Here is an 18,987-nt window from a genome sequence, read left to right on the forward strand (position 1 = left end):
GGTTAATGGAGTATGGGAACAGATGGAAGCTTCCATGATTCTGAGGGTTGGATGGCTCAAATGGTATCATATTGACTCAAAAAATAATACTGTGCCCTGATCCAGATCATTACCAAATAGGATGTAATGAAATATAATTGGCTGTTGAAATGTCACTAGCTGTTCCTTTAGGCACTATTCCTAAACAAAGTTTTGTGTAAACCTGCTGTGTTATATAAAGTTATAACTACTGTGAAAAAAGGCAAATAAAAACAAAGGTAGTGGTGACCTAAGACTCTTACACAGTACGGTATATGTACACTCACACGCAAATAGTACATATACAGTGGCGACTTGATAAACAAGTGAGTCAGGTTTTTCAAGAAGCTGTTATTCTGCCGTTTTCTTTTGCTTTGACTTCCGAGCAAACATTTGAGATGCCAGTGCTTTAAGGTGGCAGTGAACTTAACTCTTAAAAACAAGTGGCAATTTGGCAGATAGTAAACAATTCTAATGAAAAAAAGGTTTCAAGTTGCTAAATTTCACTCCCAGTTCAAGTATACTGTCAAACTGAACATAAAACGGACAATGACATGTTATTTAAAACAACCACATAACTTTGCCTTAAAGTCTGCTAGCTTAATGCTAACGTGACGAAAAATGCCATTTAAGGTCTAACAAATAGCATCGCTGCTACATTATAACCCCTTACACAACAAATATTTAACATAAATGGTGGACAACACATGTCGACAGATAATTTATCAATACTCACAGACATCTATTCTTTATCATCTGTGAAGAACACCAAGTTACTGCAGTTTACTGAGGAGTGTTGAGCGGTTCCATGTATAGTATAGCCGTATGTTTATTATACTGCCCCCAGGTGGCCAAGGCATGCACATCAGAAGGAACAACACAATGTCCATTGAATTGAAGGGAAAAAATGTGGCAAAAACTAATTTCTTTACATTCTATTTAATTATGTCATCACTGTGTGTTTTTTTAAAGTTCATTATTGCAGAGTGCAATTTTTGTGATTAAAAACATTACAAACATTTTAGTTTTTTGGGGGGCGATGGGGGCTGGAAGGGATTCATGGCATTTCCATTAATTTCAGTGGAGGAAGATGATTTGAAGTGTTTTGAGTGACTAGCGCGGTCACGGAACAAAGTAATTAAACTCATATATTAAGGCATCACTATCTTTTCCATTCGAGTGCACAGGGATGTGCTGATGTTTTCCTCCCTTTCCTCAGGCAAAATGACTTCTCTTTTAATGGTTATCTATAGTATAGTATTTGCCTGTGAAAGTTAATAAACTGTATGTAGATTAAAAAAGATATACCATTTCCTTGAATGTGTTGCTTCAAATTTGTACTTTTTGTTTGTCATAATTTGCTTTTTTGACGCTGGAGGAGGGTCGACAATAGAGCAGGAATGTTCTTCAAAGCTTGTTTGTGCTCCTCCAGCAGCTGGGAGTGAGCAGGCCCGGCCCTGTTTTATGCAAATCACCCGTGACGTCGACGGAAGTCAAACGCGCCGTACCCTTGTTCCGACATTACTTTAAAGGCGCATTTGAAAGCCTTGCTTTGCACTTGCAAGTCGCGGGCTTGTCGGAGCCTGCGCGACGTGAGAGCAGAGCAGAGCAGAGCAGCGCAGAGCAGCGCATAGCAGAGCAGCTTTCCCGACGGACGCACGACACCAGCACGGAGGCGGCGGCTTGAAACGACCCGGTGAGGTGAGCCCGGTATCCGGCTCGACTGACTTCGTCGAGCCGCGGGGAGGCGGAAGGGTGGTGGTGGTGGGGAGTTGTTATGAAGCATTTTGTAGCCGCTCTTGAAGCTCCTGCCGGCGGCTGCAGCATCTCAGGTTGCTGGTGCAGTGGGTGGAGGAAGGAGGCGGGGGGACGAGAGGACTGCATTCTCTGTACAAAAACATTTAATGTGAGGAGAGTTTAGCTGCTACCTTTTACTCTTTTTAATGACATTGACACTGAACTGTAGGGGATTAGCTGTGTAATTAGCCGCATTCTCTTTATCTTCGTTAGCAACTTAACCACTTAGGTGACAGGTGGACGCAACAAAGTGGTGTTATTAGGCATTTGGGTGTGGATAAATGGCAATAATAGCGAATAATTTAAAGTAATAAAGTGGATGTTATCTATGCTGTGTGTGTGTTTTATGGAGATAATTGGCTGGGGAGTGGTTATGTTTTTGCGTGCCAACTGCTGCATTACAGTGACTGCACTGCAAAAGCTTGGAAGCCTTGTGTTGTCTGTCTGTTGTCTTACCTTCTTTTTCTTTTTTTTTTCTTTTTTTGTGCGCGTGTGCGTGCAGGTACTGAACCACAGCTCGCACGATAACTGTCTCGACGACATTAATGAAGCTTTCTGACCCTTTTTGGTGAGTTGTGCTTTTTATTGTCCACTGTATTTCTGCACCAAAAAAAAGTGTCTCCGGATGCTTATATTTACTCAACTGTAGAAGAGATGAGGTGTTTCGTCATACCAAGCTATAATTCTGTTATTGATTTCAAGTGAGACCGATATTTCAAATAAATGCTTCACCTGAGTTTTTTTTTTTCCTTCCCCTTCCCCAACTGGAAGGACTCAGCAATTTTTACATGTTAGTTAATCTATGTACTTAGGTAATTGCATTTGCTAGGTTGCTGGATTGGATGATGTACTAGGTGACAAAATAATTTTAGATTCATACCAAACATTACTACATGTATATTGCAGTTGATATCAAGTGTGAAACTATTACATTTTAAAACAAAAAAAGGGTTATTATGGAGGGATGTCAAGAAGCACATAAAGTTGGCGAGCAATGATATGTCAGAGTCTACCAGAGGGCTAATCGTCAATGAAGATGTTGTCTCCACGTAAGACAGGATCATCTTTAACCATCCAATTTTTATGGGTCACTTTGACCCGTTGCATTCTTGGTAATCTAAACTAAGCCAATTTAAAAAATTAAGTAAAAGAAGACAACAATAAAAATGAGGCCCGTAGGAGTAAAAAAAAAAGAAATAAATAAAAAAAGTTTTAATGTGGACTGTTTTAAACTTTTTGTTGTTGTTGTTTTTTAACTGAGACCGGTCAATTGGACCGGGAACATAACATGAGGGTCAATCAATACTCATTCACAACATGCAGTTTGCAAGATTCACACACTTGAGTTCATCTGCAAGACTGTTTACCTGCTCTGACAGGAGCTGCTGTTTTGGATAGCCAACAAAGTTCAAATGGACTCGGCAGTTAGCACTAAACGTCTATGAACATGAATTACATTTGCCACCTGTTTTGTTTTGTTTTGGCTTTTTTCCCCCAAAGGCTGCGTTTTTTAACGCTCCTGTTATGTTGGTTTCTTTGGTACCCTCAAAATGTTCATGGGTAAATTAAAATAAATTAAAAAAAATAAAATCATTAAAACATATAAAATGGAAAAAAAGGAAAAATTAGGTCACTAGAAGTATCACATTTTCTTTGTTTTAAACTTTTCACTTTTGTAAATTTGACCCACAATTTAAGCTGAGCGTTAATTAATACTCATTTACAGGACTCCACACTTGAATTCACCTGAGACTGTTAACATGGTTTGATGGGTGCTGCTGTATTGGTTTGCAACCAAGTTAAAATGGGCTCTAAGATCAACCCTAAAAAATTTTCATGTCAGTGTGACCCACTGTATGTTAAACAATTTTTAAAAAATTACTAAAAATAAATATAGGTAGCACTGTGTGTTTTACTATAAAATGTTTTGATTTAAAAAAATGTGTAAGGCAAAAATAAGGTTATGTTTCATCCCTTCTTTTTTTTCGGTTTTCAAATTTTACAAGGGATCATAACAGGTAAGTAAAGTGGATGATGCGCCAGGCAACCATTTTGTGGAAATAGTCGTACTATCAAATGCATGCATACACTGCTTTCTAGTCATGAAGTTGGTCAGCACAATGATAAAAGTTACAAAGATAGCATAATGCTAAAGCTTAATGGCTCGTTCTAGTGCTGCACAAATCACAAACATGAGAAGCAATACTGAATAGCTCCACTTCAACAATGCTCTTCAAAATACGGGCTCCTTGTGCCCGTCGAGGGTCCAAATCGATCCAATAGTGTCTGCACTAATCTCTCTCGGATTCCGCGTTCATGCGCTTTTGTGGTTTTCGCTTGCAGATGGCTTCAAGCTGAAGTGGGAGCAATCCACTTCCTCTTGATGAAATATTTGCTGACTGTCAACTGCTGCTTCGTCAGCACGCAGACGCAGTGACAAGCACCCTGATGCATCCTGGCACAAGTTGTCACATGAGCGCACGCACTCGTGAGCACGAATGCAATGCAAACGTAGCATTATGCACTCTTGTAAACAGATTGTTTACATGCTTGACTTCCTTTTCTTTCTTTGTCTGGACGACAGACGACATTTACCGTGGAACCTTAAACTCCAACACATGTTCCGTGAGACTGGACAACCTCTCATTTTGCATGGATTTCAAAAGAAAATTTCCCATTGAGGTCACTTGTATTAAGTTGAAATGTTTCAACAAACGGTTATAATTTTACCGGAATAACGTCATTACAAAGTCGTAATGTTAAAGGATCACATAAAAAACGGACATGTAATCTAAAATAAATGTATCAATAAATAAAATAAATGTGTATCTTAACTGGCTGAGTCATTATCTAGGAACAAAAACAGGAAGTGGAAAGCTACCCAAATTAAAAGAGTAACCAGCACTTCTGCTCAGTCATCCACATGACTACTGGTGGTCATCTCCGATTATCGTGACACTGAAACGCTTCACACTGGACTAAAGTACCACCGCTTTGAATGAATCACCTTACTTGGATATTCTTCTCTTCTTAAATTCTTCCTTTCACCACCATCTCCCAAACGTTGGAAAATTAATCCTTTCTTGCTGAAATGAGGTCAACAGTTAAGGCAAACGCACCATTTTAGGACCTTTAAAGTGTCCGAGAATGGAGGTTCCACAGAATTTGAAGGTTGCCTGGAGACTAGACTCGAATAAAGCGCTCTTTCTCACACACACACACACACACACACACACACACACACACACACACACACCGCAGCGATGATCCAGTGTGAAGGTAACCTATTTCCTACTGGTGGGATGTATTTGCACACAAACATGATTGAGGGTGAAAAGAAAAGGTGTGTTTTTGCTTGTCTTATCCAAGTGTGTGTGTTTGTAGGTTTGGGTGTCTGTCTCGTCTCACATCAACACAATCTATAGTCCTCCTTATCTCACTCATATCTCTCTCTTACACCGTGCATTCGTGTGTCCATGCACAGCTACAGTGGTGTGTAAAAGTGTTTTGACACATTCCTGATTTATTTTTTTGCATGTTTGGCACACTTGAATGTTTTCCATCATTAAATTTTTTTAAATATTAGTCAAAGACAACACAAGTAAGCACAAAATGCTGTTTTTAAATGGTTTTTATTAAGGCAGGAAAAAAAGTTCAATTTCTCTAACCCCACCCAGGCCTCATACTGCCACACCAGTTCTCAATCAATGAATCACTTAAATAGGATCTGCCTGATAAAGTAAAGTAGACTTACACATCATGCCGAGATCTAAAGAAATTCAGGAGTAAATGAGAGGGATCTCAATTGCTTTCTATCAGTGTGGGAAGGGGGTCCAAGAGGTCACAAAAGACCCAACAACAACATCCAAAGAACTGCAGGCCTCACCTGCCTCAGTTAAGGTCAGTGTTCATGACTCCGCTATAAGAAAGAAAGAGACTGGGCAGAAATGGCCTGCATGGCAGAGTTCCAAGACAAAAACCACTGCTGAGCAAAAAGAACATTAAGGCTTGTCTCGATTTTGCCAGCAGAGATCTTGATGATCCCCAAGACTTTTAGGAAAATACTCTGGTCTGATGAGACAAAAGTTTAACTTTTTGGAAAATGTGTGTCCTATTACATCTGGCGTAAAAGTAACAGCACATTTCAGAAAAAGAACATCATGCCAACAGTAAAATATAGTGGTGGTAGTGTGATGGTCTGGGGCTTTTTTGTTGCCCTAGGACCAGGAAGACTTGCTGTGATAAATGGAACCAGGAATTTTGCTGTCTACCAAAAAATTCTGAAGGAGAATGTCCGGCCATCTGTTCGTGACCTCAAGCAGAAATTAACTTGGGTTCTGTAGCAGGACAATGATCCAAAACACACCAGCAAGTCCACCTGGCTGAAGAAAAACAAAATGAAGAATTTGGAATGGCCTAGTCAAAGCCCTGACCTGAATCCTATTGAGATGCTGTGGCATGACTTAAAAACGCAGTTCATGCTCGAAAACCCTCCGATGTGGCTGAATTACAGCAATTCTGCAAAGATGAGTGGGCAAAAATTCCTCCACAGCGCTGTAACGGACTCATTGCAAGTTAATCGCAAACGCTTGATTGCACTTGTTGCTGCTAAGGTTGGCCCAACCAGTTATTGGGTTTAGGAGGCGATCACTTTTTCACACAGGGCCATGTAGGTTTGGAGTTTTTTTTCTGCCGTAATAATAAAAACCTTTTGAAAATCTGCATTTTGTGATTACTTATGTAGTCTTTGACTAATATTTAAATTGATTTGATGATGGGAAGCCTTTAAGTGTGACAAACACCACTGTATAAAAGTGTCATGTGAACCCTGCTGGAATCAAAAGGCTCAAGCAGCTGAGGATTAAACGGGTGCTTGCGCTTTTTTAAATGCATTTTTGTGGACTCAGCAGGCAAATAAGGATGTGATCCAGATAAAGGTAAATAAAAAAAAAAAGAAGGAATTTGTTGATTATAATTATAATGTACTATTTTTTATTAAAACTAGTTTTCTTAATTTACATTAACATTGTTTTTTAAAGCTAAAAATCGGGTAGTTTGCAAAGGTTTGCCCACCCCTTCTTTAGATGTGCACAGAGCTGAATGAAGTCATTTGTCGATATTTTGTCTCACGTGATGCAGCCTCCGGTTACGTATAAATCTGCGGTGGCCTTCTCATTATTGTTGATAGAGTCGTATTGTACGCAGCAGTGTGGACAGAAAAACACGTATTAGATGAGCGAGCGCCAACTGTGAGATGCGCAGGGTGCATGTGCTGTGGAAAAAGGCCAGAGAGAAAAATGTGATCTACACTAATGGAGACGGTTCATACTTGTTTGGTTGTTCACTGGGCAGAAGTCTTGGAAGATTTGCTGACGTTTTGTGTGACGTGGTGCTTTCTTAGTATTATTTTTGACTGACATGTACAGAGCAGCCGGTCTAGAGCGGCGTGCACAGCTTTCATCGCTATGCTAACGCTAAATCATAATAAGAAAGGCTGAAAAATATACACATTAATTAAAAAAGACATTTTTCTGGAACCTTTTAAGTTTAATTCCAAACTAGAAGACCGTTGGGGCTATTATCTTGATGGGAGTGCATTTTCAGTACATTGTGTACTAACCAGAAAGATGTCGCACTAAATATGTTGGAGCTTGTATAATTGTGTGCGTATGGCTGTGGCAAAGAATCCAAAACCTCATCAGTCATGTTTTTAGGGCATACATGTCCATGCGAGAGGACTATAAAAGTGTTTCTTTGCCAAGCACAGCAGTTTTACCTGCCTCATTTTTTGTGTGGAGGGGTGTCAAACCATCCTGCTTGAAAATGGTGAAGAGACAATGTTCAAGTTCACAATTTAAAACAGTTCCCAGGTGTCTTAATAAAAGGTATCTAATATTCTTATGTCTAAATACATAAAGGTTAAAGAATTAACTGGAGTGTGACATCCACTTGTCACACTCTGTCCCCTTGCTTGAGCTCAGCCTGCAAGGTGCAAAATCCTATTTATAGACATCTTTTATGAACACCTCGTTGTTCCTATTGAAACCCGTTTAAAAGTATGCAAACACTTGTGGCAATAGTTTTCTTTGAAGCTTGTTGTATAGAACTGACCACATTCATACCGATTGATCTACCTGGATTCCATCACCGTTTCTATAGGAGGTTTGATAAAGATCAGATTGAACTTGAAGGCGTTTTAACTTTGTGCAAGTGTGGGTGTTTGCTATTAATATTGGCATCAATGGATTGCTTGTGTATTTTGAACTGTTATTTGGGTTCTATTGGCTTTCTTTTTCAAAGGCCAAGATGGCTGCTTTTGTAACAGAATGACTGAACTGTCGCTCTCCTTTGACCAATCCATGAAATTATTTGATTGATTGATTTAAGAACTGGGTCAATTATGTGGTCTTGATTGCTGATTAATCATGTATTGAAGCAATGATGGCAAAATAGAGCGCATTAGTCGGCTCATTGCAACTGGAGTTCAGAATGTCCAGATAATTTCTTTTTATAACTTCTCCAAACTTTTGCTTTTCTTGTACATTGTTTCAGTTTAGGGGTTGGGAACCTATGGCTTGCGAGTCACATGTTCCTCATTTACTGGATGTGGCTCGCAGATCAAGTTTAGCTGACAATTCTTAACATGATACATAATGAATAATTCTGCTGGCATTTTAAAGTAAAACATTACAGGAATCACAGTGTTAAAAATAACATACAAAATCTAAAACATTCTCAAGCATTTTAATCCATCCATCCATTTTTCTACCGCAATACGGGTGGATGGAGATGACTTTAGAAAAAGTATTCATCAGGTTAATTGATACTAGATTGCCCTTCGGGTGGGTCTGGCTCAGTTGGTAGAGTGCTGGCATCCACTGACTGAAGCGTCAGCAGTTCAAATCCCCACTCCAACTCTCCACTGGCAAAGGGTCCTTGAGTAACTATTCTCAATTACCTTACCTGGTTAAACAAAGAAAATGTATTATTTATGTACTGCCATTTTCTGCTGAATCCTCTTTTTGACTTTTGACCTCAAATGTTACAGCACTGTTCCCAATACTGCAAAATAAGCCCCACCCAAACAAACTGTTTAAATACACACTCTGTACAGACAAGTTTGTTTTTTGTTTTTCAACGCCTCCCTCAAATAGGCACGCCCCTTTTCGCAATCATAAATTCATTCAGGAAAATAAATAAATAAATCCTAATGTTCAACACTTTAGATAGCCTAAGCTCATTTAAATTCCTTTCCTAATCAAAACAGCAGTACCAATATCATGGCTTCAAAGTTTGATTCATGTGGTCCTCATTGACTGATGCTGTACACACAAAACTGTGTGGACCACAGTACATTATAGCTCAGTATAACGCCGCGTTGTTTCATCATCATTCTTCGAAGAAAAAAAAGCCCAAATGTGACTTTCATTTCTTTTAGCAACTCCATTGTAGAGATATGTTAGTGGCAACGATGTTCTATTTTGTCCTTAGTAAACCCTTTGCAGTTGGGCGCAATTCAGCAAGTTCTTGTCTGTAGCCTGCTGCACACACATGGGCGGAGAGAGGCTTTTGACTAGAAACTGGTCTTTGTTGTTTATAAAAAATAAAAAAATAAATAAAAAAAAGCACGTTTTAGTTGAAAAATAACTACTTGACTGCTGTGTTGCAAAGTGTCAACTTTGGGAGTCAAACGTTTTATTAAACCTTGCAAGATGACTGTACCAGCATCAGTGGAATATTCCATTAACAAACATGACAGGGGGCTAAACAATGCGAATATTGTCTGTTAAAACCTGAGTCAGAAATGGCAGAAGTGGCATAAGGCATACTTGTGTTGGAAACAAACAAACAAAAACCCTGGCAAAAGAAGTTTTGATTAGGCTATTCAATTAAAAAAAGAAAAAAAAAGTACAAAAGTACTTGAGTACAAAAGTAAAAGATTATTTTTTTTCTTGTCAATTATAGACCATACCTGCTTGAGTCGGCACACAAAAAAAAAACTCACACCAAATGGTTTCCCTGTTGCATAGTGCTCATACTGAGAAGAAAGCAATCACTGGATACAGCTTTGCTGGAAGCTACATTCTGACAGGATAATCATGAGTGAAGTGGCAACATGCCCTGCGTAAGTTTAGCAAAATAACTTTACAAAAAATGCTAACTTATCTACAGTAATCAAAATATACCTGGAAAAAAAACCCTTTGTTTTTTCAGATTGGATGGAGAATATTTGAACGCCAAAAGCTTGCATTTTTTTTCCAGCTGGCATAAGACAATGCATTTCCCTCGAATCATTCTTGTAGCCCACAACATAAAAAAAATTATCTTAAATATGGCCGTGGATGAGAAATATCTTGCTTTCCTCTATCTTTTGAATCTGTTGCGTCATGGTTGTTAATACTCCCTGGTTCAAGTTCCTCCATGCCACTGCTGTCCCTCTTTTCATTTTGTTTTGTTTTGCCTTATCCCCAAGATCTCAGCTATGGTTGACTTTACCGCTCTCTATTTTACATCTTTTTCTTTTCTTTTTTTTTATGTCACATCACAATCCATGGAAGTTGAAAAAAAATAACGAGTCTATTTTGACAAAGGCATACTAAATACAGATCTGTTATAACATTTTGTGAGTTAAAGTAAAAAGTCAGAAATAATAAATACTCCAGCAATGCTCTGATACCTGAAAACAGTAACCAAGTATTTTTTTTTGTTTACTTCATTACTTCTCACCACTGGAAATGGGGCATTAACGTTGGGTCATCGAAGGCACAGACATGCTTGGAGGTGTGCTTGACTAGATGCGGGGTTTAGTGGGTAGGATGATACACCCTACCACTAACGTGACTCCACTGTAGAACTAGGCCAAGCTGGCCAGGTCAACGTCACACGGTTTAGAAAATGTGCCAAAAAGTACCACCAGTTGATGGCAAAATGTGCAATTTTCTCATGATAAACAAGCCCAAAGCCCAGCTGTTAACCACTTCTTGATCTCAGAGGCGCTGCTTTTTACTTGAACCAGAGAGCTAAAGCCACATTAAGGTCACTAACAGCAGAATTGAGGTGATGCCTTAAGGGCAAAAAAGGAAAATGAGGACAAATTGGTGATTTTTTTTTTTTTTTTTTTTTTTTTTTTTTTTTTTTTTTTTTTTTTTTAAATAAAAACAGTCTAGTTCAGTTAAATAACTTGTAGTTGCTACAGGACTAGCTAGTGGTTATTAGCTATAATTAAACAAACCAGACAAATAAGTCATAATGAGATGTTTAATCCTCCCTTTTACTATCGTTTTTTTCCCCCCCACCCAGTGAAAAATTAATTGGCGGCACGGTGTAGAATGTTTAGAGCGTCTACCTCACAGTTCTGAGGACCGGGGTTCAATCCCCGGCCCCACCTGTGTAGAGTTCGGATGTTCTCCCCGTGCTTGCGTGGGTTTTCTCCGGGCACTCCGGTTTCCTCCCACATCCCAAAAACATGCGTGGTAGGTTAATTGACAACTCTAAAATTGCCCGTAGGTGTGAATGTGAGTGCGAATGGTTGTTTTTTGTATGTGCCCTGCGATTGGCTGGCAACCAGTTCAGGGTGTACCCCGCCTCCTGCCTGATGATAGCTGGGATAGGCTCCAGCACGCCTGCGACCCTAGTGAGGAGAAGCGGCTCAGAAAATGGATGGATGGATGGATGAAAAATAAATTATTTTTGTTTTAAAAGCAGCTTAGTTCAGCTGACTCGCTACCATTTGTGATGCTAAATAGATAGGCTCTTAGCTGTAATAAAACTAGAAACCAGGTAAATTGGTCTCAACTAGCTGTTATAATGCATCTAAATCCTTAATTTTTTCTTTTTACAGTTTTGCAAGCACCCTAGTAAAGCTAATTAGGTTGCTAGCTGCTATTTGGACGAGTTGGGATGCTAACTGTTACATGTGATTAAAACTAGAAATCAGGCAATTGAGTCTAAACTATCTCATTATGTCAATGGGGCAACTCAACAGCTGTTTGAACACGGCACTTGTTCAATTCAGCAAGCGCTGTCCGAAAGGGACCGGCCAATAAATCCCGGCTCCACCATTAGACCTCTGTTAGCACCAGTTTACCGTCAGTGCAGCGTGCAAGCGGGAAAATAACCTTGTTTGTTTAGCATAGCTAGCCATGGCTAATAGCTATACAATGTGGTCTTTGGGCAGTTGTGGATGATTTATTGTTGCCATGATTTGAAATCATTTTGTCATAGCGCATCAATTTTAGAAAATTGCTATTTTATTTTGCGTGAAATCACATGCCTTTCTTATAGCCGATTACATTTTGGCATAGTTTGGTTTTAGTTAGATTGGATTCTGTCAGACTTTCATTAAGCTCATCGTTAATTAGTTAGCAGCTGCTATCTGTACAGTACAAAGTACAAATCTTGCTAGCCTATGAGAGACTTTTGTAAAAGATTAATTTCAGTCTCCGATGCCCCTACTGTTAGCGCTTCTCCAGGCCAACACTTGCCTCAAAGGCGTTATGAATCATGCATACATGGGACAAGGACAATAACTGCTATCATTTGTCATTTTGTATTGTAATGAATGACTCAAGATAGAGGATAAAAATAGATTACACTCTCAGTACAGACATACAGAGTAAAAACACTTATCAAATGGTAATAATAGCATGTTAGCTAGCAATTAGTGTTAAGCTGTTAGCGGTTCACACTACTTCCCCCACCTGCTACCACGTTATATCCATAATAAAATTGAATGGTGGATCACAAGAAGAAGAAACTTTTATTCTGCCTGTAAAAGCCAGCTTTTTCTCACCACCTATTTGGGCCTGTGAGGATGCTAACTAGCTTGCCTGTTAACTGTGACAAAAAACTAGTAACCGGCCAAATTGGTCTTAAGCTGTTATGTGTCTAAATCCTTCTTTACCTTTTATCTGTTTTGTTTTATTTTTGGCCACTATGGGATGCAAGCATGAAATGTGATTAAAACTAAAAACCAGACCAATTGGTCTGAACTAGCTAGCTTTCATATTGAACCAAATCACCCCTTTCCCTTTGTGGTATATTTGTTTTGTTTTAGATTTTTTTTTTTAAAGTCCAGCTAATTTACTAACTGCTGAAGTTACTATTCTTAGATCACCTGTTGCCAGTGATAAAACAAGAAAAAAAGAAAAGAGGCAAATTAGTATTTTATTAGCACATACAACACTTAATTTATTTACTTTCTTACTTACTAGCTGTCCTGTTCAGCTGCATGAAACGATGGATCTGTATGCCTGTTATGCTGTGTAATGGGGGAGTTTGAAATACTCCTGTGTTTATTTTTTTAATATTGAAATGTTATTAAAAATGCAGCCGGACAGAAAAAGGTATGAGGGGAATGACAGAGGAGCGGAACAGACAAGGGGAATAGGGGTAAAAACCACAGCAGAACAATGGTCATTTTGCACCATCGGACTGAGAAAAATTCCTAGTTGTGAATGTATCTTTCACTGACAATGGCAAGAAACTGATTCTGATAGTTGAACAATTTAGGTATATGACTACAAGTAAAGCGTCAAAGGAGTTGCGTTCTTATTTGTGGACGGAGGGGACACCCTAATATAACACTTCTAAAGCATCCCTTTATTGTAGTGTTTCTTTTTAATAAAATGGTAATTGTTTCTGTTTTAAAAGCAGCCTAGTGTTGCTAATTCACTTGTCAGCTGTTGTGGTTGCCATTTAGGCCAATCAGGCTAGCTTGATTTATAGCTGTGATAAATCTTTAAAAAAACAAACAAACAAAAAACAGGCAAATCGGTCTTTACTAACTGTTATAACGCATTTTGTGGAAAAGAAACAGGTTCAGCTAACTTTCTAGCTGCTGTGGTTGCTGTGTGGGCCATTCTGGATGCTAACGAGCTTGCATGTTAGCGAAGTTCAATGTTAAGGTCAGTTAAGTTCAGGTGCAGATAAATTTAGACTTGTTTGGGTGTCTGGGACACTGAAGTCAAAGCGGTGTGATATATATACACGTGTTTTTCTAAACTCACAAAGCAATGTTAATGCACGCGAACAGCAGGTATATTATGTCACAATTTCTAACTGCCAGTATTGTGGTAATCCATGTTATGAGTCCGGGATTTGTCATTTACGGTGCGTGCACGTTGGTGCACATGTGCCTCCTCTCCACTTACTGCACTGCGGCCGCACTGCACCCGAATGCATCACACTCGCGCTCGCTCCCCTCTTTCTCTAGCTTTCTTTCTCTCACTGAGATCCATCTGCTTCTCGCTGCTGGGAATATGGATGTTTTTCCATGGGAATACCAAGAAGCGGAATAGGAAAGTCATTTGTTTTGCATGCACAGCCTTCCGCGTTTATGCCTGTCCTTTAGAAATGCTCATGTAATCATACCCTGTTGCTATGCCTTTATGCTTACAACCCGAAAACAATGGCGAACGATGATTTCCTGTATTGTTGAGCGTGGTAAGAGACCAATTTTATCTGACAGGAGACTGAGTCCAAAGTGTTGAATCTCTGGAGTATAATCCAGGTGCTTCTCAATAAATTTGAGTTTGAAAACCTCATGTATTTCTGTTGTTCAATTCAAAAACCCAGATTCACTAATCATACCCTGTTGCTATGCCTTTACTTCTGGACATTTCAGTTCTGTACTCAATAGTCTCCACTACGCTGCACTTTTACCCTTCATCTCCTCCAAGATAACATTTTGTTTCCTTACTAACAGCCATAAAAATAAACAGACCCGTTACTTTACCCTTTAGCTCTGCCTTAAATAAGGATGCTGAGAGCAGCAGCATGGAGATTGGAGTACAAATCAACTCCACAGTCTCCAATAAGCTGCCCTTTGCCCCGTCTTCATAAAGTGTCACCTAAATGAAAGGTATGATCAGGTTAGGTCAGCAGTCGCCTTCAGGAAAGCTTGTGGTGCGTCTGTTTGTTGACTCATTGTCTGCAGATGCGCAGACATCCTCAGCAGCCCCAACAGCATGTGAATCTGATCCTAAGGTCTGCAGCCTTGTAATCTATAGCCAGCATTATATGGGTCAGGACTAGGTTTTGCATCACAGCCAGTCACATGCCTCAGATTGCGCTGTGACAACAATGAACAACCAGGTGTAACCACTGGGAAAAGCACTCCTCTGTGGCTCTTCACATCCTTCCACTTATCCGGTACAATTTATTAGCTTCAATAAAATCTATTGAATTTAAAACAAACTGTCGCCCTTTGGTCTGGCTTCGGGATCACTGAATAAGTTCCATGGATGGCTGGATATTCAGACATGTTTTTAGCAGGATTGTGCAAAAAACACGCTTTTATGTGGAAGTGACTAATGGTGTTTTTTGCAACTGTGAAATCCATGCGACATTAGACACATTAGTCAGAATGAGGTATGCTTACAACCCGAAACAATGGCGAACGATGATTTCCCGTATTGTTGAGCGTGGTAAGAGACCAATTTTATCTGACAGGAGACTGAGTCCAAAGTGTTGAATCTCTGGAGTATAATCCAGGTGCTTCTCAATAAATTTGAGTTTGAAAACCTCATGTATTTCTGTTGTTCAATTCAAAAACCCAGATTCACTACAGAGAGTAAACTATTTTATGATTTCATCTATTATTTTGATGATTTTAGCTTACAGCTAACGAAAACCCACATTTTACCATCTCAGAGAAATTAGAATGTTACAAAAGAAACAGTGAAAACAAATTAATTTGGAAATCAGAATCTTCTTTATTGAAAAACACACAAGGAATCTATTTATGAGATTTACTTATGGAATTGCAATGCTGAAATACAATGAACTCTCCTACAGTATTCTAATTTATTGAAAGCTAAGGCACAGCAACACTCATGATTCTAATGATAGCTTACCTTGTTGCTGTCGCCACTGTGCTGCACTTTGCTCTCAGTCTCTTCCCGGATAGCATTTTGTCTCTACCAACATCCACAAAAATCCATTACCGCTGGGTTTGTTGTGTACACGCTGAACTTTCCTCTCCTGGAAGCCGTCACCTTATCGTGGTGGAGGGGTTTGTGTGTCCCAATGATCCTAGGAGCTAAGTTGTATGGGGTTTATGCCCCTGGCAGGGTCACCCATGACAAACAGGTCCTAGGTGAGGGACCAGACAAAGCACGGCTCAAAGACCCCTTATGATGACGACAAACTATTGACTCCGTTTTCCCTTGCCCGGACGTGGATCACCGGGGCCCCCCCTCTGGAGCCTGGCCTGGAGGTGGGGCTCGAAGGCAAGCCCCTGGTGGCCGGGCCTGCACCCATGGGCCCCGGCCGGGCACAGCTTGAAAGGGTAACGTGGGTCCCGTTTCCCATGGGCTCACCACCTGTGGGAGGGGCCATAGGGGTCGGTGCAGTGCGAGCTGGGCGGTGGCCGAAGGCAGGGACCTTGGTGATCCGATCCCCGGGTACAGAAACTGGCTCTAGGGACGTGGCAGGGAAGGAGCCCGAGCTGGTGTGTGAGGTCGAGAAGTTCCGACTTGATTAGTCTGACTCTCCTCCACACACAGCTTGGGCTGTGGTACCAGTCCTCTTGAGAGGGGTTGGACTCTCTTCCACTCTGGAGTAGCCCACGGTGGGAGGTTGCCCACGGTGAGAGGCGCCGAGCAGGTGTGGGTATACTTATTGCCCCCCCGGCCCGGCGCCTGTATGTTGGGGTTCACCAATTAGAGCCCGAGCGGTGTTCTGTTATGGGACTTCTGTGCTCATCACGGATTGTCCATAACGAACACATGTTCAAGCATAAGGGTGTCCACACGTGCACTTGGCACCAGGACACCCTAGGTCGCAGTTCGATGATCGACTGTGGTCGTGTCATCGGACTTGCGGCCGCATGTCTTGGACAAGTTCAAGGCCAGGGACAAGGGAGGACCACGGATGTCTCCCGTGTCTCACAGATCCTCACCAGATTTGTGAGGCTGAAAATACACACACACAAGGTGGTCTATTTTAGTGAGTGTTAACTCCTGGCCGCTGGCGGGATTACCTGGGACACAGGACCCATTAACGTCACTTGCTGTCTCAACTTCCTTACTTCTGCTTGTTTCACTTGACCAAAGACTTGTTTTTTTTTGTTTGTTTGTTTTGCTATTTACCTTGCCCTTTTTCCACTGCACTGTACCTTGCTCACCAATGGCAGCATGATTCAACAATATCTTGCAAGTCTGCCTCACAGTCCGGGTTCGAATCTGGAATTTGCTCGCGCTCCCTGCGCTTGCATGGGTTTTCCCTGGGTACTTCCTCCCACATTCCAAAAACATGCATGTTAAATTCATTGAAGATTAAACTGTAAATACTGTAAGTGCATGAGTATGAATGGTTGTTTTTCAATATCTGCTCTGCGATTGACTGTCGACCAATCCAGGTTGTACGCACTCACGCCAATGCAGCTGGAGTTGACTTCTGTGACAGTAAGAGGACAAACATCCCTTGAAAAAGTGCCTACTCTAAACTTCCCACAAAATAAGAAGCCTTCAATTGTAGAAAATGTCTTGCTGAGATTAAGATTGGGGTGGAATCCAGCCTCTGATTAATTGACTGATCAATGTTTCTGTCCATATTATGTTCAGTGTGTGTGTAGAGGTGTCTGAGAGAGGCTGTTATGTAATCCACCGCAGTCTGTGGGGTCACAGAAGCGCGACTTTATGAAATATTAATGACGAAACGGAGTGCTTCATAAATGTTAATGGATAGACATGTGAGAGCCCTGAGAGGCGTCGAGGAGAGTACGGAGTGAAAGTAAGAGGAATCGGGCACAGAATAATATTTTTGCCACAGCAGACCCTCGTAGCTTCAATGATTTTTTTCATGTATGTATGTTTTTAATAGGTTATTTATGCCTAAACTATTGTCTGATGATTACAGGTTCTAGCGCGGCCTGTGATTAAAAAAAAAAAAAAAAAAAACACCCTCTTTTACACAGAGAACCCACAAATTTACCACATCAGAGCTGTAACTGCCTCTTACACAGCAACCTGGCATCCCGCTGTCAGATGATGCGTGATTAAAATATGGTACGGTGGGCGACTGGTTAGAGCGTCTGCATCACAGTTCTGAGCACCGGGGTTCAATCCCCGGCCCCGCCTGTGTGGAGTTTGCATGTTCTCCCCGTGCCTGCGTGGGTTTTCTCCGGGCACTCCGGTTTCCTTCCACATCCCAAAAACATGCATGGTAGGTTAATTGACAACTCTAAATTGCCCGTAAGTGTGAATGTTAGTGCAAATGGTTGTTTGTTTATAAGTGCCCTGCGATTGGCTGGTGACTGGTTCAGGGTGTACCCCGCCTCCTGCCTGATGATAGCTGGGATAGGCTCCAGCACGCCCGCGACCCTAGTGAGGAGAAGCGGCTCAGAAAATGGATGGATGGTGACAATTGCTTTCAAGACAACAGGATGGGAAGTGCTTGTCAGGTGAAATTCCCTGACATACATCCAGCTTGAGCCACTTTCACACAGCTTTTCTGATTCGATGATTAATCGATGATATTGATTTTATTTTATTTTTTTATTTTTTTTCTCTCCAGCACAATAAACCTTTTTTGTGCCACGAACAGGTTTCACTTAAACATTTTGGCGGACAGGCATAGAAATACAAACAAATGATTAAAAATACAACTCACCAGTATGCTACCTGTAGTTGTTGTAAATAGTGGAAGTCCTGCTCATGTTTTTCTTCAATAAACCGGCCAGTCTTATATTGGCTGGTCTTATCTTTGACATGCCTTGTGAAAATGCACACAGTTATGACAATATCCTGCTTTTCTAGCTTCAGTGAAAAGGGCACAGACAGATACATACCTGCCGTGGCTCTGATGCACCAATTTTACTGAGTCTGTGTGAAAGAAGCTACTACCTCGACTATTGGAAAATTCCGCAGTGCTGGGGTGTGACGTTTAACAAGACCTTGTTGCTGCATGTCGCATCATGGGTGAAAACACAGTTTTGAGCCACAATATCCTGGTTTGCTCTGTTCTGTGTGATGGGCACAGTCGGATTATGCTTGTGATGCACCAATTCAACTGGATCTGTGTGTGAAAGAGGCTACTACTTGTAAATGCAGAAAATTGCCTCGTCCACTTCTCTCTCCCATTCCATGAAAGGAAGCTAAATGCTGGCTTTTCTAGCCGGTGTAAAAGAGGTGTGTTATAGCGGCACCTACTGGCTACGCATGGCCCGGC

The 18,987-nt window shown here is 40.8% G+C and overlaps 1 protein-coding gene across 7 annotated transcripts in view; it reads left to right on the forward strand.

Moving 5' to 3' along the window:
• Positions 1-1,470: 1,470 nt before the first annotated feature.
• LOC133471494 (solute carrier family 45 member 4-like) overlaps positions 1,471-18,987 on the forward strand; it is a 52,221-nt gene continuing 34,704 nt past the window's right edge. For 2 of the 7 annotated variants that reach the window (XR_009786222.1, XM_061761063.1), the window contains exons 1-2: positions 1,474-1,719; positions 2,318-2,383. The gene's annotated coding sequence lies outside the window, so the exon portion shown is untranslated. Of the gene's footprint in view, positions 1,720-2,317; positions 2,384-16,301; positions 18,221-18,987 lie in introns of those variants that run through there. The other 5 variants (XM_061761067.1, XM_061761070.1, XM_061761069.1 and 2 more) reach the window with 5 other exon arrangements.

Source organism: Phyllopteryx taeniolatus, chromosome 21 (assembly GCF_024500385.1).
Source record: "Phyllopteryx taeniolatus isolate TA_2022b chromosome 21, UOR_Ptae_1.2, whole genome shotgun sequence".
Classification (NCBI taxonomy): Eukaryota; Metazoa; Chordata; class Actinopteri; order Syngnathiformes; family Syngnathidae; genus Phyllopteryx; species Phyllopteryx taeniolatus.